The 22575-nt window shown below is 42.5% G+C and overlaps 1 protein-coding gene across 1 annotated transcript in view; it reads left to right on the top strand.

Moving 5' to 3' along the window:
• The first annotated feature begins 15027 nt into the window (after window positions 1-15027).
• zbtb38 (zinc finger and BTB domain containing 38) overlaps window positions 15028-22575 on the top strand; it is a 117482-nt gene continuing 109934 nt past the window's right edge. The window contains exon 1 of the mRNA XM_060833991.1: window positions 15028-15144. The gene's annotated coding sequence lies outside the window, so the exon portion shown is untranslated. The remainder of the gene's footprint in view (window positions 15145-22575) is intronic.

Below are 22575 nucleotides of genomic sequence, written 5' to 3'. Positions count from 1 at the left end.
GTAAAGGGACAGCTGGAAAATGGGAAGCCTTCAGAAATAAGATAACAAGAATCCAGAGAAAGTATATTCCTGTTAGGGTGAAAGGAAAGGCTGGTAGGTACAGGGAATGCTGGATGACTGAAGAAATTGAGGGTTTGGTTAAGAAAAAGCAGAATGGTGTGTTGCTTACCTGGTGCCAAGATCAAGTGTGTCTCAGAGAGGGTGCTGGACCGAATCAGGTGTACCCGAGAACTCTGTGGGAAGCTAGAGAAGTGATTGCTGGGCCTCTCGCTGAGATATCTGTATCATTGATAGTCACAGGTGAGGTGCCGGAAGACTGGAGGTTGGCAAACGTGGTGCCATTGTTTAAGAAGGTGGGGGGTAAAGACAAGCCAGGGAACTATAGACCGATGAGCCTGACGTCAGTGGTGGGCAAGTTGTTGGAGGGAATCCTGACGGACAAGATGTACATGTATTTGGAAAGGCAAGGACTGATTACGGGTATAGAACATGGCTTTGTGCATGGGAAATCATGTTTCACAAACTTGATTGAGTTTTTTGAAGAAGTAACAAAGAAGATTGATGAGGGCAGAGCAGTAGATGTGATCTATATGGACTTCAGTAAGGCATTCGACAAGGTTCCCCATGGGAGACTGATTAGCAAGGTTAGATCTCATGGAATACAGGGAAAACTAGCCATTTGGATACAGATCTGGCTCAAAGGTAGAAGACAGAGGGTGGTGGTGGAGGGTTGTTTTTCAGACTGGAGGCCTGTGACCAGTGGAGTGCCACAAGGATCGGTGCTGGGTCCTCTACTTTTTGTCATTTACATAAATGATTTGGATACGAGCATAGGAGGTATAGTTAGTAAGTTTGCAGATGATACCAAAATTGGAGGTGTAGTGGACAGCAAAGAGGGTTACCTCAGATTACAGCAGGATCTGGACCATATGGGCCAATGGGCTGAGAAGTGGCAGATGGAGTTGAATTCAGATAAATGCGAGGTGTTGCATTTTGGGAAAACAAATCTTAGCAGGACTTATACACTTAATGGCAAGGTCCTAGGGAGTATTGCTGAACAAAGAGACCTTGGAGTGCAGGTTCATAGCTACTTGAAAGTGGAGTCGCAGGTAGATAGGATAGTGAAGAAGGCATTTGGTATGCTTTCCTTTATTGGTCAGAGTATTGAGTACAGGAGTTGGGTGGTCATGTTGCGGCTGTACAGGACATTGGTTAGGCCACTGGTGGAATATTGCGTGCAATTCTGGTCTCCTTCCTATCGGAAAGGTGTTGTGAAACTTGAAAGGGTTCAGAAAAGATTTACAAGGATGTTGCCAGGTTTGGAGAATTTGAGCTCTAGGGAGAAGTTGAACAGGCTGGGGCTGTTTTCCCTGGAGCATTGGAGGCTGAGGGTTGACCTTATAGAGGTTTATAAAATTATGAGGGGCATGGATAGGGTAAATAGGTCAAGTCTTTTCCCTGGGTTCGGGGAAGGCATAGGTTTAGGGTGAGAGGGGAAAGATATAAAAGAAACCTAAGGGGCAACTTTTTCACACAGAGGGTGGTATGGTATGGATTGAGCTACCAGAGGAAGTGGTGGAGGCTGGTACAATCGCAACATTTAAGAGGCATTTGGATGGGTATATGAATAGGAAGGGTTTGGAGGGATATGGGCCAGGTGCTGGCAGGTGGGACTAGGTTGGGTTGGGATATCTGGTCGGCATAGACTGGTTGGACCGAAGGGTCTGTTTCCGTGCTGTACATCTCTATGACTCTGACTAAATATTGCAGTGACAATTGCTCCCTTTCAATCTGTAGGAATAATTCCAGAATTTATGGAATCATGGGAGATAATCACCAATGCATCAACTGTCTCCATAGCTCCAACTTCAATATTCGGAGATGTAGACCATCAGGTCCTGGGGTTTTATCAACCCAGCCCCATTAATTTCTCCAATGCAATCTTCCCAATCATGAGAATTTCCTTCAGTTCTTCATTCTCCCTAGCCTCTTGGACCTCTAGTTTAGGGAGATTTCTTGTATCTTCCACAGTGGAAAAAGCCACAATGAAATCATTCAGCTTCACTGTTATTTTTCTATAAGTTATTGTGACTCTGTCTGTAATGGACTCATATTCATTTCAGGTGAGCCTATTTCCTTTCTCAGTACCTATTGAAGCTTTTACAGTCTGTCTTTTATGGACAGTGCACATGTAGCCCCAGCCACCAGTGAGTCCATGTATCTCCATTTAGATTGACCATCTCCAGGCCCTTTCCTCAGTCTTCAGCATGTTTCTTAGATTCACTACCATCAGTAAAGACTGTTTCTTGTTCCTCTTTGTCCTGGCAACTGCTATCCGTCTGGAATATTTGTTGATTTGTAGGTAAGCCTGTAACCAGATCTCAGGATTGGCTTTCTCTGTCCTCTTCCCCATGACAATAAGACACAGCACAACTGTTCATAAAGCATGGCTTTACCTCGACACTTCTCTGGGTCTTTCAGAGACTCAGGGTAGACTCATGGCAAACTCAGAGACTGCTGTCATTATCTCCACATGTAAATGCCTCACTGCCTCTTCTCAATAAAACAATCTAATGCTTCCTTTGATGTTTTTATTATCAAACTAGTCAAGCCTAATGTGAGGTCACATGACCTCCTGCATTTTCCCTTAAATTTAAAGCTACAGTCCCAAACTAAAATAGAATAAAATTGCAATAAGTTGAAACACAGAGGCCCGCTCACAAATTTATGTTAAAAGAGGCTTCAAGATATCAGAGGAAGCCCCTATGTAATCCTATTTTTTGACAAAGATACTCTGCGTCAACAAAAATAAGAATGCAGGAACTCAGGTTAAACACACGCACCAACAGGTTCAAACCCAGCTTCTTCATAGCTGTTATTAGACTGCAGAATGGACCTCTCAAATTTAAATTTAAGGTTGATCTTGTTCTCTGTGCACCTTCTCTGCAGCTGTCACATTGTATTCCTCGCTCTGTTCTATTACCTGAAGGCACTTTGTTTGGCATGCTCTGCCTGTGCTGCTTGCAAAACCAAACTTTTCACTGTACCGAGGTACATAGAGTCATGTGGCAATAATAAATCAAAGCAAATCAAAAACAGTCGAGGAGAAAGTGAGGACTGCAGATGCTGGAGATCAGAGTCGCGAGTGTGGTGCTGGAAAAGCAGGCCAGGCAGCATCCGAGGAGCAGGAGAGTCAACATTTCGGGCGTAAGCCCTTCATCAAGCATCAAGCCCTGGTGCTTTTCCAGCACCACACTCTCGAAATCAAAAACAGTAACTTGTTCACATCCAACAACTGCCCAACGTTTGTATGGCAAAGGCATTGAAAAACATTGGGGGTTAGCTCTGGAAAGATTCAGTCACTTTTTCTCCTATTGATGCAGTTAACCGGGTTTTCTGTATTGCAATGTGAAATCCCAGAGCAACTTTATGACCTTTGGCATTTCAGCTGGGAAACAGGTGGGTGAGCGGTTTGACTCTCATCAGATTCCTCAGCAACATCAGGGAGATAATCTTCTTTTTCTTACCGAGATGGTTAAAAAAACCTCTCAGACTTTGCTATCACAAGAAGGAGCAGTTTTTTGGTGCCATTGTCATGTTGGACACAGACTGAAGACAATGGCATATTCTGTGCTTTGCTTCCCATTATGATATATTAAAGAGTCATCTGGTAAAAGATGGTTAAAAAAAATCTCTAGTTGCAACAGTGTTAAAATTGTTTCTTGGTATGTACTTTCACAGGACATGAGTGAGACTATTGGGGAGCTGTTGCTGCAGCCTTTTCTGTGGTGTTGTTTTTATTCACTCATGGGATATGGGCCTGTCCCTAGTTGCCCCTTGAGAAGGTGGGGATAAGCTGCCTACTTGAACTCCTGTACAGTCCATGTGCTGTACGTGGACCTTTAGGGAGAGAATTCCAGGACTTTGACCCAATGACACTGAAGGAACAGATATATATAATCATAGAGTCATAGAGATCTACAGCACAAGAGAAGGTTCCTTTGGCTCATCAAGTCTGCACTGGTCTAAAACAACCTCCAGATTATTTTATTCCCATTTTCCAACACTTGGCCCCCCAGCCATTTATTCATTGGCATTCCAAATGTGTGCCTAAATACTTGTTAAACGTTGTGAGGCTTTCCGCCTCTACCACCCTAACAGACAGTGAGTTCCAGATTACCACTCCCCTCTGGGTGAAAAATAGTTTCCTCACATTCCCTCGAAACCTCCTGCCCCTTATCTTCAATATATGCTCCTGGTCATTGATCCCTGCACCAAGGGGAAAAGTTCCTTCCAGTCTATTTTATCGATGCCCTTCATAATTCTATCCATCTCAATCATGTTCCCTCTCAGTTTCCTCTACTGTAAGGAAAACAATCTCCATCTGTCCAATCTCTCTACATAACTGGAACTCTCCAGGCCAGGCAACTGCCTGGTAAATCTCCTCTGTACCCTCTCCACTGGTATCACATCCTTCCTATAATGTGGATTCCAGAACTGCACACAATACTATAGCTGTGGTCGAGCTGAAAATGTGTTGCTGGAAAAGCGCAGCAGGTCAGGCAGCATCCAAGGAACAGGAGAATCGACGTTTCGGGCACAAGCCCTTCATCAGGAATGAGGAAAGTGTGTCCAGCAGGCTAAGATAAAAGGTAGGGAGGAGGGACTTGGGGGAGGGGCATTGGAGATGCGATAGGTGGAAGGAGGTCACGGTGAGGGTGATAGGCCAGAATGGGGTGGGGGCGGAGAGGTCTGGAAGAAGATTTCAGGTTAGGAAGGCGGTGCTGAGTTCGAGGGATTTGACTGAGACAAGGTGGGGGGAGGGGAAATGAAGAAACTGGAGAAATCTGAGTTCATCCCTTGTGGTTGAAGGGTTCCCAGGTGGAAGATGAGGTGCTCTTCCTCCAAACGTCGTGTTGTTATGGTCTGGCAATGGAGGAGTCCAAGGACTTGCATGTCCTTGGTGGAGTGGGACGGGGAGTTGAAGTGTTGAGCCACGGGGTGGTTAGGTTGGTTGGTCCAGGTGTCCCAGAGGTGTTCTCTGAAACGTTCCTCATAGGTGGCCTGTCTCCCCAATATAGAGGAGGCCACATCGGGTGCAGCTGATGCAATAGATGATGTGTGTGGAGGTGCAGGTGAATTTGTGGCAGATATGGAAGGATCCCTTGGGGCCTTGGAGAGAAATAAGGGAGGAGGTGTGGGCGCAAGTTTTGCATTTCTTGCGGTTGCAGGGGAAGGTGCCGGGAGTGGAGGTTGGGTTGGTGGGGGGTGTGGACCTGACGAGGGTGTCACGGAGAGAGTGGTCTTTTCGAATCAACATTTTATACAGTTTCAGCATCATCTTCTTTCTCTTAAACTCTAGTCTTGGCTAATAAAGTCCAGATTGTGGTGCTGGAAAATCACAGCAGGTCAGACAGCATCCGAGGAGCAGGAGATTCCTGATGCCCGGACTTATGCCGATTCTCTTGCTCCTCAGATGCTGCCTGACCTGCTGTATCTTTGCAGCGCCACACACTTGACTCTGATCGTTTGTATCTGCAGTCCTCACTTTCTCCTAAAAAAGGCAAGAATCCTATATGCCTTCTGAACCACTTTATCCACCTTTCCTGCTCCCTTAAGGGACAGCTGGACATGCTCCTCAGGATTTCTACGATCCAGGGTCCTACTGTTCATCATCTCTACCCTTGGCTTGTTTTAGATTTGCTAAATTTGTCTTGTCGCACATTCGCTGTAATCTTATAAATCGTGTCTTTATAACAATGCAAACCTCAGCTCTCCATTGCTTTATGTTTTACAATTTATTTTTAAACTTGAAAACTATCACGATCAAGAATGGTTGCACAGAATCTGCCACTGGTTTCCACAACACAGGTGTTTTCTTATCAATCTGTAACAAACAGCATTGTTTATTTTCATGAATGTATTAAATAATTTTTTATTTATAGAGTCGTAGAGATGTACAGCATGAAAACAGATCCTTTGGTCCAACCTGTCCATGCCAACCAGGTATCCGAACCCAATCTAGTCCCACCTGCCAGCACCCAGCCCATATCCTTCCAAACCCTTCCTTTTCATATACCCATCCAAATACCTTTTAAATGTTGTAATTGTACCAGCCTCCACCACTTCCTCTGGCAGCTCATTCCATACACGTACCACCCTCTGTGTGAAAAACTTGCCCCGTAGGTCTCTTTTATATCTTTCCCCTCTCACCCTAAACCTATGCCCTCTGGTTCTAGACTCCCCCACCCCAGTGAAAAGACCTTGTCAATTTATCCAATCTACGCCCCTCATCATTTTGTAAACCTCTATAATGACACCCCTCAGCCTCCGACCCTCCAGGGAAAACAGCCCCAGCCTGTTCAGCCTCTCCCTATAGCTCAAATCCTCCAACCCTGACAACATCCTTGTAAATCTTTTCTGAACCCTTTCAAGTTTTACAACATCTTTCCGATAGGAAGGAGATCAGAATTGCACGCAATATTCCAACAGTGGCCGAACCAATGTCCTGTACAGCCACAACATGATCTCCCAATTCCTGTACTCAATACTCTTAGGTTTAATCCTAATGTAAAATATAGTGACTTAACCTACACACACCTCAACTCACTGCTATCCATGTGCATGTCCAGCAGTTGCTTAGATGTCCCCAATGACTCTGCTTCCACCAGCACCGCTGGCAACACATTCCATGCATTCACAACTCTCTGTGTAAAGAACCTACCTCTGACATCTCCTTTATACCTTCCTCCTAATATCTTCAAACTATGACTCCTCGTACCAGTTAATCCTGCCCTGGGGAAAAGTCTCTGGCCATTGACTCTATCTATTCCACTCATTACCTTGTACACCTCGATCAGGTCTCCTCTCTTCCTCCTTCTCTCCAGAGAGAAAAGTCTGAGCTTATTCAACCTTTCTTCATAAGGCAAGCCCTCCAGTCCAGGCAGCATCCTGGTAAACCTCCTATGTACCCTCTCCAAAGCCTCTGTATCTTTCCTATAGTAGGGCGACCAGAACTGGACACAATATTCCAAGTGTGGTCTCACCAGGGACTTGTAGAGCTGCAGCAAAACCTCGTGGCTCTTCAACTCTATCCCCCTGTTAATGAAAGGCAAAACACCATATGCTTTCTTAACAACCCTATCCACTTGGGTGGCAACTTTGAGGGATCTATGTACTTGCACACCCAGATCCCTCTGTTCCTCCACACTGCCAAGAATCCTGTCTTTAATCTGATATTCAGCATTTGAGTTCAACCTTCCAAAATGCATCACTTCACATTTATCCAGGTTGAACTCCATCTGCCATTTCTCAGCCCAGCTCTGCATCCTGTCTATGTCACATTGCAGCCTGCAATAGACCTCGATACTATCAACGACACCTCCAACCTTTGTGTCATCTCCAAATTTATAAACCCACCCCTCAACCTCCTCATCCAAGTCATTTATAAAAACTTCTAGTTGCAAGGCATCCTCTGGTAAATCCTTTATCTTTAACTCTCAACAAATCTGTTTTTTGAGCCAGACAGCAATCCACACCAACATTCTGGGTGGTCAACCCAAAAACTGTCTTCTACTTCTGCCTGTGTAATGGACAAGATGCACCCCCCCCCCCCCAAACCTTTCCCACCCAAATTATTGTAAGGAGATCGTCTAGATCCTGACTTCTATATTAATCTAAAGGCATGTGTAAGGTGCTGTGTGCCAGATGTCATTTGATTGGTCTACCAGTAGGTTTTAATCAAAAACCACACTATTCTTACAACAGTTAAAATACAAAAGAAAATTGGCATATTTTTAATTTATTGAAATACATAACAAGATAATCTATTACTTTACCACTCATCATCAACTGTTTCAATGATAGCGCGCGCGCGCACACACACACACACACACACACACTTCAGCAAAAGTGCAATTTAGCAAATATTATGGGTTCTCATGAACTTTCTCTACCCAATCTAGAAGAAAGATTCTGCACCTTTTGATGTTTAAGAGGTAGCTTCACTGTCTAACAGTTCACCTTAGCGGTGGGAACTCAAGGTTTTAGCTCAGCGGCCTGTAGAAATCCTTTCAACTAAGTGAAAGCAGAACTAAAAGCTTTCCTGGGTCTGTGTAAACCCTGACCCTCATGATTCTTTTGTTTCTTAAAAATGAACACCCAGGTATAAATCTAAGCTGCTTGCTAACTGCCTGTCTACACGAGACAGTTCAGAACCAGTAACAAATACCTCCCCGCAAGAGTAATAGCGCAGAACACATCTCTTAAAAGGCACAGTAGCATCACACCCGAGATATCAGCACCTCCTGTGGGTCTCTTTTCTCCCCAAATGTCTATTTGACTAACTCAAGGAATTTGTATGCAGCAGGTCCAGCTTTCTCCTCCTTTGTGTGGGTTTCGATGTTTTATATTTCTATTTTATCGTTCACGATTCCTTTTAATTATCAGGTCACATCAGGGGTAACAGATCTAAATTTGCCATTGAAGTTTGAATTTTTCAAGTTAGGTTGTTGGTTGCATCAAGAGCTAACATTGCCACCACAAATCAGTACCCTCACAATTCGAAGCTGTCCTGATTAACCATTACAAAGACAGAGAAAGTGTGCTCATCCTTGTTTGGAATATTAAGTGATGAGTTAGAGAATTTATCAATAATCCCAATGTGTTGTGTGATGTGCCATGGAGTGTTAGAATAACAAAATAATAAAACAATCACAGCCCATATTTTGGACATGTGATTTTTAAAAAAATACTCAAACTGTGAATAAGGAAACAGATTGAAACTGGAAGCAGTAATAAACAAATGAACTCGACAATTCACCTCACCAGAATGGGCGTGTAATCGCTCATTAGTACCAAAGATTATAAAGCCCCTTGATAATGAATGCTATCCATGACGGAAGCTTCCAGCAAAATGATAAATTTGACAAGATTTGCTTTGACATTAAAGTTTGTCAGGATTTAAGCAGATTGACCAGAATGTAAATGCAGAGGATGAGGTATCGTCTATAAAAGGAACAAACTTGCTTAATGTTTTCACCTCCATATTTTTATGATTCCTGGGACCATAGTTCCTTTTGAAAGTAGGAGCTTGCATATCACAATACTTAGTATTGAAGATCTGCTGGATTTTATACTGGAATAAGCTCCTTTCATTTAACTTCTTTACCAAAGTTGTTTTTCCTTAATGGAACTCCCACTAGTTAAACGATAAATAGGTCAAGTCCCATATTAGACCAGTAAATGGAAGGCAGAGTCAGGGTCTAGCATGTGAAGGACAAGCGTACAGTCACAACTTTGAAAGTTTTGGACATAGATAATCCATGTTATTCATCAATCTCTTGTTAATGTTATTTCCTAACTTCCCTGTGATGAAAAAGACCAACTTATTAAATGGAAAATGTGTACGGCAAAAACAGGTTAAATCTTAACCAATGGATCTGATTTCTTCCATTTAAAAATGCAAAGTTTTCACCATGTTGTTTTTAATCCCTTCAGAACATTCACACAATGAATTCTGTGTACTGCTAAACCGTTCCAGAGAGTGACCAGCCCAGCCTGCGATCTTTGGAATTAGAAACTGAAAGGGGCTTTGTAACTTGTACTGAATGCTGGCCAGGAATAGAGATCAAAACAGAAGGGAGGAGGGAACGTTTACAACACACGTCAAAAAATGGCATTGCCCAATTGTTCAATTTATAAACATCAATAACCTAAAAGTGACTGAACAAATAACTTATTCCAACTGCACACAGCTGCAAGAAGTAAGTGTTGAGAAATGCAGTCAGAACAATCCCCAAGACCTACTGTTGAGCTGGAGACACTGTATATCATATGATTGTTAGTGCCTCTCTGGTAGGGTGGATGGTACAAAGAAACATGTTAATACTTTTCCCAAACTGTTGGCTTATTAATGTATTAGCTATCAGTACTGAGCCTGAAGTTTGTTCCAATAAAGGATCATTGAATTCTTGATTTAATCGACAATGCATGACACCCTCCTGCTTCCTGGGAAAGTCTGAATGCAAGCTAGGGGACGCCTGAGGGAGATTAGTCACAGATTATTGTCACCTTCCATTTATTAATGGTGGAAGAAGCTGAAAATAGGTCCGAGGCTCACCCTGTCAGACCCAAGAAGTTTGAATTGGGAAAGAATAATAGGTGGGTTTCTGACTTTCAAAAACAAATCATATTCGCACACAAGTGAATCATGATCATGGTATATTAACCTAGCAATTTAGTTAATTGTTAACTTAATTGAAGAACTGGCCATGCCAATGAATCAGACTTTAGAGTTGATTTCCACACCTGAATTAAATATTTAGTGGAAGGGCTATCAATGGAACAATTGATCAGACTCGTCATGAACGATGATGTGGCACTAGTCACAACATTCTCATGGACGCAGAAACAGGTCAGTCAACTCCTCACCTCTCTCATGGTGCTGTTTTCTTCCATGTGAGCTGGCTATTTGAAACAGAATCTCATCTTCAGGTTTCATGCCCTTTAACGTTCCTCAAATTGGACAATCCGTCATTTCTTTATTTTAGTTTCACAAAGTACGTCACTTCCACGCTGTTCAGTTGAGTTTGATATACAACAAGTATTCATGTGTTTGCATGTCAATTGTTGCAATGATTGTTACTATGTCCAGTAATTTTAGTTTTGTGCTTTAGTATACTTTCAAATTTTTTTAAAAACTACATATACTCTGGAAAGTGGACATATGATCTTATCATTTATGCTAATGTGAATAGAAATGTAATTTTTATTTTTTTTAGTGCTTTTACATTGTAAATTTGCATTATATTGATGGTTGTACATATTAAATTTTCCACTCTCTGGATAAGTAGGACATTAATTATATTGCTTTGCTTTGATCAAATTGTTTAAAGGGAGGTTCGAAATCCATTAAATGGACATTGTCGGACATGATAACTCTTATAGTCTCTCAGTTGTTTTGATTCTGGTCTCTGATTCTCTGTCAAGATTTCAGGAATTGTGGAATTCCTCTCAGCCTTAATGTAAAAACACAGTACAGTACAGGAACAGGCCCATTCTGCCCACCATGTGTGTGCCCACCATGCTGCTGTTCTAACTTAAGTTAAAAATCATACAACACCAGGTTATAGCCCAACAGGTTTAGAACAAAGAACATTACAGCACAGGAACATGCCCTTCAGCCCTCCAATCCTGTGTCGATCCAGATCCTCATCTAAACCTCTGCCACCTATTTTCTAAGGATCTGTATCCCTTTGAACCCCATCCATTCACGTGTCTGTCAAGATACAACACACACAGACACTCCTACAAACTCATAACTCATGCAGACACTTTCGCATACACAAGCTCGCTCTCTCATAAGCTAACACATTCATACATTCACACCCACACACAGATACCTATCCCTTTACACTCACTCTCACACACACACACATGCACAAGTTTGTGGGGTGAACTTGAACTAGCAAAATTACATTTTTATTTTGCTCAAAAACTGCACGAATCCATGTAAGATTCCGTAAATCCCTTTTTTAGATTAGAATCAGTCTGAACATTGGGGCACAGATAGTCCCACACTGGGCACCTCACACCTTTAGTGCATGATCTGGGCCAACATGGCACCCATTGTCACTTGAGAGTATAACTTTAAAAAAGTTCTAGTATTTGCATATGAAAGAACTGAAACCAACATGATCATTCTAAAAGATGAGAGACTTAACAAATAATCCAGGTCTTTTTTAATACATAATTTCAGTTTCATCACACTGTAAACTTATGTTGTAAATTCTGTGTCTTACAACCTTATACTCCATAATCACCTGATGAAGAAGCAGTGCTCCGAAAGCTAGTGCTTCCAAATAAACCTGTTGGACTATAACCTGGTGTTGTGTGATTTTTTTCATCTTAATTGATGCTATTGTTCCCACCTCTACCACCTCCACTGGCAACACATTCCAGACAACCACCACCTCTGCATGAAGAACTTTCCACACATATCTCCCCTAAACCTTCCCCTCTGACCTTGAACTCGTGACCCCTAGTAATTGAGTTCCCCCGGTCTGGGAAAAATCTTCTTGCTATCCACCCTGTCTACACCTCTCATGATTTTGTAGGCCTCAATCAGGTCCCCCCTCAACCTCTGTCTTTCTAATGAAAATAATCCTAATCTACTCAACCTCTCCTCATAGCTAGTGCCCTCCATACCAGGCAACTTCCTGGTGAACCTCCTCTGCACCCTCTCCAACGCATCCACATCCTTTTGATAATGTGGTGACTAGAACTGCCCGCAGTATTCCAGATGTGGCTGAACCAAAGTCTTATACAACTGTAACATGACCTGTCAACTCTTTTACTCAATATCCCATCTGATGAAGGAAAGCGTACCGTAGGCCTTCTTGACCAGTCTACTGACCTGCGTTGCCACCTTCAGGGAACAATGAACTTGAACAATAATCTCGCAAGGAGTTAAGGGATACTGGGAGAATGCAAGTAAGTGGCGTTGAAATGCCCATCAGCCATGATTGAATGGCAAAGTGGACTCAGTGGGCTGAATGGCCTTACTTCCACTCCTATGTCTAATTGTCTTAACACCCAGATCTTTCAGTATGTCAATTTTCCCCAAGACTTTTCCATTTACTGTATGGTTTGCCTTTGAATTGCATCTTCCAAAATGCATCACCTTGCATTTACCCGAATTGAACTCTATCTGCCATTTCTCAGCCCAACTCTCCAATCTATCTATATTCTGCTGTATTCTCTGACAGTCCCCTTCACTATCTGCAACTCCACCAATCTTAAGTGTTACCTGCAAACTTGCTAATCAGATCAGCTATACCTTTCTCCAAATCATTTATGTATATCATAAACAACAGTTGTCCCAGCACAGATTCCTGTGGGACACTATTGGTCACTGGTCTCCATTTTGAGAGGCTCCCTTCTATTACTACTCTCTGTCTCCTGTTTCCCAGCCAGTTCTCTATCCATCTAACTAGAACACCCTGGACCCTGTGCGACTTCATCTTCATTAGCCTACCATAGGGAACCTTATCAAATGTCTTACTGAAGTCCATGTCTATGATATCTACATCCCTTCCCTCATCAATCAACTTTGTCACCTCTTCAAATAGGTCTAATAGGTTTGTAAGTCTTGACATTCTCTGAACAAAACCACGAGCTCATTACTGATAAGCCCATTTTCTTCCAAATGGGTTTATATCCTATCCCTAAGTATCTTCTCCAGTAACTTCCCTACCCTGACATCAGGCTCACAGGTCTGTAATTACTTGGATTATCCCTGCTACTCTTCTTAAGCAAAACACCAACTCGTTTATTTGGAAGCACTAGCTTTCGGAGCGTTGCTCCTTCATCAGGTAGCTGTGGACCAGGATCATAAGACACAGATTTATAGCAAAAGATTACAGTATTACATAACTCAAATGATATATTGAACAAACCTAGATTGTTGTTAAGTCTTTCATCTTTTAGAATGTGTTCCAGGTTTCAATTCAGTAATACGTAAATCCTAGAATTTTTATAAATTCTGTGTCTTATGATCCTGTCCCACATGAAGGAGTGATGCTCTGAAAGCTAGTGCTTCCAAGTAAACCTGTTGGATTATAACCTGGTGTTGTGGGCTTTCAAACTTTGTCTACCTCAGTCCAAAACCGGCACCTTCATTCTAAATAAAGCCCATCTGTCTGTACATGGTTTGTATCCCTTTATTTCCTGCCTGTTCACGTGTCTAATTGCTACTTAAACATTCTTCCACCTTGCTCTCCTCACAAGCCAAAACCATGACCAAATCTTTGTTCACTCCTCCCTATCTTTCAGTTTTCTTTTAACTCTTTGAAGAACCTCTATGAAGCATTTTTCTACGTTACAGGTAAAAATGGGTATGTCCTTCTCTATTGCCCAGCGTCTTATTATTGTGCACATCTTTTCAAAGGTCTAGACTAGTTTCACTTCAGTGACAATTTTTCAAAATGAATGATTTAAATTTCCGGAGTCCTTAAACTTGCAATGATGAAAAGCTATTCCTATGATAGGCCACTTGGTGGAGTGTTAGGTTTGGAGCCTTTTTTTAATGTGGCTCCAATTCATGCACCGAGAAGCTCAACAACAGGGTGCGGTGGCTTGAGAGAGGTCAAACTCTCTTGGTTCACCCCTTCGCTTGTTGGGGACAAGATTTCCAACACAGAAGAGAGCAAGAGAGATTCACAAACAGGAGAACTAGAGCAAATACCTGGTCTGAAATGTTTGTTTATATTCCTCAGAGCTGCAACTTAATATCGGTTACTTATTAGACAATGGTAGGCCTAATGTCCAAGTTGCAAAGCATATTGATTGATTATCTGTCTCTCTCTCTCTCTTTCTTTGCAAATTGTTGAACATATTTTTAAAATGGAATAAGTGCTATCCAATGTTTTGAGGATTAACGCTAAAACAACTCTTGTGATTTTTTTTCTCTCTGCATCAAGTATTCCTCCTCATTATTGGCTTTTCATTTGCTCGAGTATTGCCCCACTACCAAACAGGGGTCAGGCTCAGTGTCTGTCCCCGTCTTCCCACATTGCTTAGTAATTCAGGCATTCTCTCTCTCTCTTTCTTTCTTTCTCTCTCTCTCTCCCTCCCCATTTCTCTTTTACTCCTGATATCAGCAGCATTTCTGAGCTACTCATTGCTGCTAGTATTAGTTTATGTTGAGTCACAAACCTGTCCTTGTTTGAAGTCTGTCAACATAATCCCTTGTACTGAGCATTTTTTTTGTTAGCTGCTATATTTTGATTAAAAGCATTTTAAGTTGTTTAACACTGGCTGGTAGTTAGAAAAGATTTGCAGTTGTAATTTTTTTCAATTTGCTGACATCATATGTATCCTCCTCCTTATCAGGAGAGATTTCAAGGACTGTGTGTTGGCCAAACCTTTCCAGGCACGCACGTAAAGAATGAAGTGTTGTCAGGTTGCTCTTCTTAAGGCCTTAAAAGGTTCTACTAAGCGGACAACATACAAACACCAAGAGCGAAGCTTGTGAATTGGGTCCTCAAACCAAACAACAACGAGGGAGAGACTCCTCAAGTCCTCGAGTCACAGAGCTGATCCAAAACTACTGGACCGGCTCGGTGTTGTTTCATTCATTTTCAGGTAAGAGCTTTCACCTGATCACCTTCTGAGACGAGGTGTCTTAATAACTGAGACCAAGTTAATTCTGTATAATATACAAGCTTAGAGATTTGAGAAAGGAACCTCTTACCATCACTGGCTCATTGAATAAAATGAGACAACCAACAGTATGGGAATTTTTCAAAGAAGGCAATCATTGATTTTAACCTTTTTTCTGTGTGGCCTGTCAGGCTCCATCATTTGTACATAAGTATTCTGCAAAGTTTTCAAAGACTTTGGCATTTGTGCCCTTTCTGAGCTCAAAAGAGAGCATTGAGGAAAAAATATATAATTTTTAAAAAATTTTGTAGTTTATTGTGTTTAGTGTTATTTAGCGCCAAACCTAGCAACAATGTTCAGTGAAGAAGGAGGTTGGATGAAATCAATGCAGCATCCTGCTTTTATAAAGATGTAAAACAAGTGTGGGTAATTATCCCTTGGTGTTTTTATTAGTCTTTCACCAATAATTAGGAAAATATTGGAATCTGCGAACAGGAACAAGTTTAAAGAAATTGAGTTGGAATAATCCAGTACATAGTGATGTTAAGGTTGGAAGATGGATTACCGTTGAGGCACCCACTTTTTATAACCTACATCAGTAACCTTAATCTAAAAACAATATGGAAATTAATGGATAACATCAAATTAGGAGGGATATTCAAGAACAGCTGGAAGCTAACAATGGAAGTGTAGAATGAAAGTAGAAATTATTGGAGAAACTCAACAGGTCTGGCAGCATCTGTGGGAGAAACACAGTTAAGATTTTGAGTCTTGTGACTCTTTGTCAGAATTCGTCAGGTGTCTGGAAGGATCTACGCTAAATTTACAAATTGCCAGAATCTGTATACACAATTCAGACAGGAACAAGATTTTCAACTTTTAGAAAAATGAGAGACATGCTCAATTGTGTTGAACGGATAGGAAACGCTGAAAGATCTGGGAGCGGCAGTGGACTTTGTTCTTGGCACATGCAATCATTTGCAGAATAGCAATCAACAAACACAATGAGGTATATCGTCAAAACAGTAAAAAGATTTGGGCTCCTTACCAAAAGGAATATGTGGCTAGCACAGGGGTGTGAGACATTAGCCATAGTCTCTATGAATATGAGACTGTATGGGTTTTGGTGTCAAAAAACTGAGTTATGAAGAAGTATGAAAAAAATGTAAAACTTATTATTTGGATTGTAATGGTGTGCAGGGGTATGGGGAAAAGGCAGGAGATTGGCTCTGGGTAATCGAGCTGCTGCTGGCACAATGGGATGAATGGCCTCCTTTTGTGCTGTAATGATTCTGCGTGTGAGAAACGAAGCTCACTGCCAAATAATTTTAGTCCGAGTCAAATTCCGAAGCTGTCTTTATTCATGCATTCTTGCAAGCCCGGGTGACCACAAAGTAGGCATACTGATCAGAAGATTACATTACAATTAATACAGTTCAGTTGAGTCTCTCGGTACTCCCCTTTTACCCCGTTGGTTGCTTTTGCTGTTGCCTGTAGCCTATCACAAGCTCTAGCTTCACACCGCCTCTGTTTACATCTCCCACTACTCTGAGCCTGTCGCCATTCCCCCCTGCCCCACTCATATTTATTTTATGCCTTACTTGGTTATCTTGTTCATACTAACTCCCTATGTACATGACAATTGCAATTGTCATGTCAATACATCTGTTTCTATCAGGTGACCACCTCCCTTTTCAGTTAGTTATTTTTTGGTATACACCCTCATGATTCCGCCTTGCAATTTCTGCAGAAGCAAGATGCAGCTACCTATAGCTGTTTGTGCAAGCGTATTTAGCTTAATATACGTCCCCCTTCATGATTCAGCCTTGTAATTTTTGCAGACACAACATTTGCAAGCATCTCTCACGTGTGCAATTAGCCAAATGAGGAAACTAGATAAATACACGTATCTCCTAAATGGAACAGCAAAGATTAACCATGAATATTGCTTCAAGTTAAACCATGCCAGCAGGACAAGAGAATACTGGTACACAAATTAGGCAAATTCAGGCTTGTGGTCAGGAAACATAGACATGAAAATTTCGAGTAGCCTAATGAGTAGGTTAATGGAAACGCAAATGCTGTGTAAGGTGTTAGTTCTGAATGGGATAATCCTAATACCATATCAACGCTACCCTTACCCAGTCCCACATTCCAGTAGAAAATATCACAAGGTCCCAGGAGTCTGGGAAAAATGCCAGTTCCAACATTGCAGGCTCTGATCCCCACAAGAAGGAATCGCAGAGACCAAGAGAAAAGAAAAGCTTTGGAGAGAATTTAACACTTTAAGACACAATCGGTCAGCAGCAGAACCGTAATTACTGACAGACTGCGGAACCTGTGAAAGTAACAACAGGGCACGCTCAGCAGGTGAAAGGTACAACGTTCCTCAGAAGATGAAAGAAGTGAGACAGGGTTCTGAGTTAGAAAAAGAGTATAGCCGGCCACTGTTGGATAAGGCTGAAGATAGCTGGAACTGAGAGGAAGCTTTCCAATAGGCTGATATGCGAATGAAATGCTGCCGAGTTATTCTGGTCTGCTCAGAGCTAAAATTGCAGGAAATCAATAAGTGCTGTCTCTACCAAGCAGGGACACAACATTCCGGATTGGTCATCTGCACACACAGTTCCAAATAAGGCATACACTTGGCACAGAGACCAGTGTTTAAAGAGCCTGAGAAAACCCTTGCTTTTTCAGCAGAACTTTGAAGAATAACCCTGCAAGATGTACCCTACATCAGGAAGTGAGAAGACCTCGAAGAGTTGCAACCTGGTCATCTGCCAACTCTCCCGGGGAATAACATTTGGGGTTAGTTATGGAACCTTTTAATCTTTTATTCACTCATGGGATGAGGGCATCACTGGCTGAGCCAGCATTTATGACCCATATCTAATTACCCAGAGGGCTGTTAAGAGTCAAGCACATTGCTGTGGGTCTGGAGTCATATATAGGCCAGACCAGGTCAGGATGGCAGTTTCCTTCCCTAAAGGACATTAGTGACCCTGAGTATTGAAAGTGAGTAAGCTGTCTCCAGTGTAGGGTGACCCCCACATCGGCGGGTCTGGTTACCACTGTTTCAGTTACCTGCATGTTTACTGCGGCCTGAACATATTATAGGGAATGTTCCAGAACCAGGGACGAGGAGGCTGCTGGGAAGGTACGCTTCCCACTTAAACGAATGGTATGCACCCTATCCGCGGTTTCAGGCTTCTGCGGTAAGTCTTGGAACGTATCCCCTGCAGGTACGGGGTGGGGGTGGTTAAGAGTATTTCAGTACTTAAGAACATTTTAATGAGCTCTGTCTCCACTGTATCTTTGTCTGTGTATATACTGTTGTCTCTCAGAAATGGGCAATTTGTATACTGAGAAAAAGCCAAGGCCTTTGTGGAGGAATCCCTATAAAAAGCAACTCAATGCTCCAGAGAAACTGTTAAAGAATTTTCTGAAGGGAGAAGGGAATAATGTCGGCAATAATGTCAGGGAAAAGTGTGCAAAGCTGAGAAGGCAAATTTTTTTTAAAAATTCTTTTTCTTTTTAATGTGCATCTCAGCTTTGGGCCTGCAGGCTGCACAAAATGAGGCTTCAAGCCGAGGTTAAAACTCCCCTTAGATCAGGGCTGTAGAATCAGGAAGGTCCCAGAATTTATTTAAATTGAAACCAGTAAATTTTAAAGAAACTTTATGGAAAAAATCTAGCAGAAAGAAGTGGAAGGAAAACCTGAATATTTAAAATGACCAGGACTCTGTAATTAAACCACAATTTCAGTATTGATTAGTGTGTCGCTAGAAAAGCACATATCGTCAGGCAGCATCAGAGGAGCAGGAGAGTTGACATTTCGGGCATAAGCCCTTCACTAGGAACACTCCTCAGATTGTCTTGCTCCTTGGATGCTGCCTGACCTTCTGTGCTTTTCCAGTGCCACATGTTTCGGCTCTGGCATCTGCAGTCCTCCCTTTCTCCACAATTTCCGTAAACATATTTATAAAGGCCGTAGCTACCATTTTGTTTAACACTTGTGCAAACCATTCAGTTGTGTGTTAGAGTACTTTTGGGTATGTAAATGTTTGGTGTGAGTGTGGGAGAAAGTGTGTGGTATTTTAGATCATGAGAGGCTATGATCAGCATTCCCACTGACCTCCTTACTGGGCGTCTGCAGTCTGTGTGGGGCAGTGACAGTAAGGTATGTGGATGATGGGTGTAAATAGCTCGTGCTCTGAGATACTGTTTGGTGCTGAGCAATATGGTGTCCTCTCACATTCAGCACAGAACTGATGTCTCCAGGTACCTGTTCTGACTGCCATGTCCAGATTTCTTTATCGTGGAGGGTGGCACGGTGGCTCAGTGGTTAGCACAGCTGTCTCACAGCACCAGGGACCTGGGTTCCATTCCAGCCTCGGGCGACTGTTTGTGAGGAGTTTGCACATTCTCCCTATGTCTGTGTGGGTTTCCTCCGGGTGATCCAGTTTCCTCCCACAGTCCAAAGATGTGCAGGTTAGATGGATTGGCCGTGCTAAATTGCCCATAGTGTTAGGTGAATGAGTCTGGGTGGGTTACTCTTCAGAGGATCGGAGTGGACTTGTTGGGCCAAACGGCCTGTTTCCACACTGTAGGGAATCTTATCTTGTGAGTTTGATAAAATGGGAAGTGTTGGGAGGGGTCAACAAAGCATTTAATAAGCTTTAATCACCATTAATCGGCAACTCACTGCCCATAAGAAACGTAACTTGCCATTTGTGAAAAGACAGTCAGATTCTCCCATGTAAAGTTGGGCGTCACTTGACTTGTCCAGTTTTATCTCCAATCTCACCATGGCCCACGTCACTCAGTCCCATGTAAGATCTGTTCTCAAAATCCCAAGAGGACATACGCTACCTTGATCAAGAGAGTCTGTTCACTATATGGTCACTCTAGAGAGGCACATGACACTGGGAACAAGCAAATACCTGATGCAAAATATCAACCAAGACTCTCTGGCCTAAACAATGATCAGGCATCACTAAGTGAGGCTATATTTACAAAAGACAAGATTACTTCCAGAAGATGTGGTCAACTGAGGCCCATGTCATAAAGGAACATAACGATAGTGTCCAATAAATGATTTGGAGGTGCTGGTGTTCGAATGGGGTGTACAAAGTTAAAAATCACACAACACCAGGTTATAGTCCAACAGGTTTATTTGGCAGCACTAGCTTTCAGAGCACTGCTCTTTCATCAGGTGTAATATAAGATCATAGGGCACAGAATTTAGAGCAAAAGTTTACAGTGTGATGTAACTGAAATTATAAACTGAAAATGACCTGGATTGTTTAAGTCTCTCATCTTTTAGAATGGACATGTTGGTTTCAGTTCTTTCATATGTAAATCCCAGAACTTTCTTGCAGTTACATTCTCAAGTGAATTTTAACAATAGGTGCCATGTTGACCCAGATAATGCATTGCCCTGTGTGAGGCTGTCTGTGCCCCAATGGTCATAGAGTCATAGAGATGTACAGAATGGAAACAGACCCTTCGGTCCAACCCGTCCATGCCGACCAGATATCCCAACCCAATCTAGTCCCACCTGCCAGCACCCGGCCCATATCCCTCCAAACCCTTCCTATTCATATATCCATCCAAATGCCTCTTAAATGTTGCAATTGTACCAGCCTCCACCACTTCCTCTGGCAGCTCATTCCATACACGTACCACCCTCTGCGTGAAAAGGTTGCCCCTTAGGTCTCTTTTATATCTTTCCCCTTTCACCCTAAACCTATGCCTCTAGTTCTGGACTCCCACACCCCACGGAAAAGACTTTGTCTATTTATCCTGTCCATGCCCCTCATAATTTGTAAACCTCTACAAGGTCACCTCTCAGCCTCCGACGCTCCAGGGAAAACAGCCCCAGCCTGTTCAGCTTCTCCCTGTAGCTCAGATCCTCCAAACCTGGCAACATCCTTGTAAATCTTCTCCAAACCCTTTCAAGTTTCACAACATCTTTCCGATAGGAAGGAGACCAGAATTGCACACAATATTCCAACAGTGGCGTAACCAATGTCCTGTACAGCCGCAACATGACCTCCCAACTTCTGTACTCAATACTCTGATCAATAAAGGAAAGCATACCAAATGCCTTCTTCACTATCCTATCTACCTGTGACTCCACTTTCAAGGAGCAATGAACCTGCACTCCAAGGTCTCTTTGTTCAACAACACTCCCTAGAACCTTACCATTAAGTGTATAAGTCCTGCTAAGATTTGCTTTCCCAAAATGCAACACCTCGCATTTATCTGAATTCAACTCCATCTGCCACTTCTCAGCCCATTGGCCCATCTGGTCCAGATCCTGTTGTAATCTGAGGTAACCCTCTTTGCTGTCCACTGCACCTCCAATTTTGGTGTCATCTGCAAACTTACTAACTGTATCTCTTATGCTCACATCCAAATCATTTATGTAATTGCGGCACTCCACTGATCACAGGCCTCCAGTCTGAAAAACAACCCTCCACCACCACCCTCTGTCTTCTACCTTTGAGCCAGTTCTGTATCCAAATGGCTAGTTCTGCCTGTATTCCGTGAGATCTAACCTTGCTAATCAGTCTCCCATGGGGAACCTTGTGGAACGCCTTACTGAAGTCCATATAGATCACATCTACTGCTCTGCCTTCATCAATCTTCTTTGTCACTTCTTCAAAAAACTCAATCAAGTTTGTGAGACATGATTTCCCACGCACAAAGCCATGTTGACTATCCCTAATCAGTCCTTGCCTTTCCAAATACATGTACATCCTGTCCCTCAGGATTCCCTCCAACAACTTGCCCAACAGGTCGCAGGTAGAAAGGATAGTGAAGAAGACGTTTGGTCAGACTGTTCTAATCTTAAAAAAAGGATTTACAGAATCTTACAATGATTCATGCAGTTTTGGAGCAAAGTATAATGTAATTCTGCAAGTAAAAATTCACCCACAAACCTGTGTGGGTGAGCGTAGTGGGTATGAGTGTCTGTGAGAGAGCATGTATCTATGAGTGTAAAGGCGTATAGGTCTATGAGAGGGTGCATGTGAGAGTGTATGTGTAAGCGTATGAGAGTCTGCATTAGTGTATGGGTCTTTAGGAGAGTGTAGTGCAGTGGGGTCACCTGTAGTGTGACATGAACCCAAGATCCCGGTTGAGGCCCTCCCTATGTGTACCGAACTTGGCTATCAGCCTCTGCTCGGCCTCTTTGCATTATTGCTTGTCCCAAAGTCCACCTTGGATGATGGTCACTCGAAGATTTGAGGTCAGACTTTTTCATAACATGCTCAACAAGTTCCAACCAGTTCAAAAACTATTTCCCTTCACCAAATTCCTGCTGACAATGCCCAATCAGATCAGTATTATCCAAGGATCCATTTATCCCCTCCTTTAGATTGGATTCCAGACTTTTCCCCAGTACTG

This window comes from Hemiscyllium ocellatum, chromosome 13 (genome assembly GCF_020745735.1).
Source record: "Hemiscyllium ocellatum isolate sHemOce1 chromosome 13, sHemOce1.pat.X.cur, whole genome shotgun sequence".
Lineage (NCBI taxonomy): Eukaryota > Metazoa > Chordata > Chondrichthyes > Orectolobiformes > Hemiscylliidae > Hemiscyllium > Hemiscyllium ocellatum.
The sequence above is the reverse complement of the archived record's forward strand: the minus strand, read 5'-3'. Positions and strand labels throughout refer to the sequence as shown.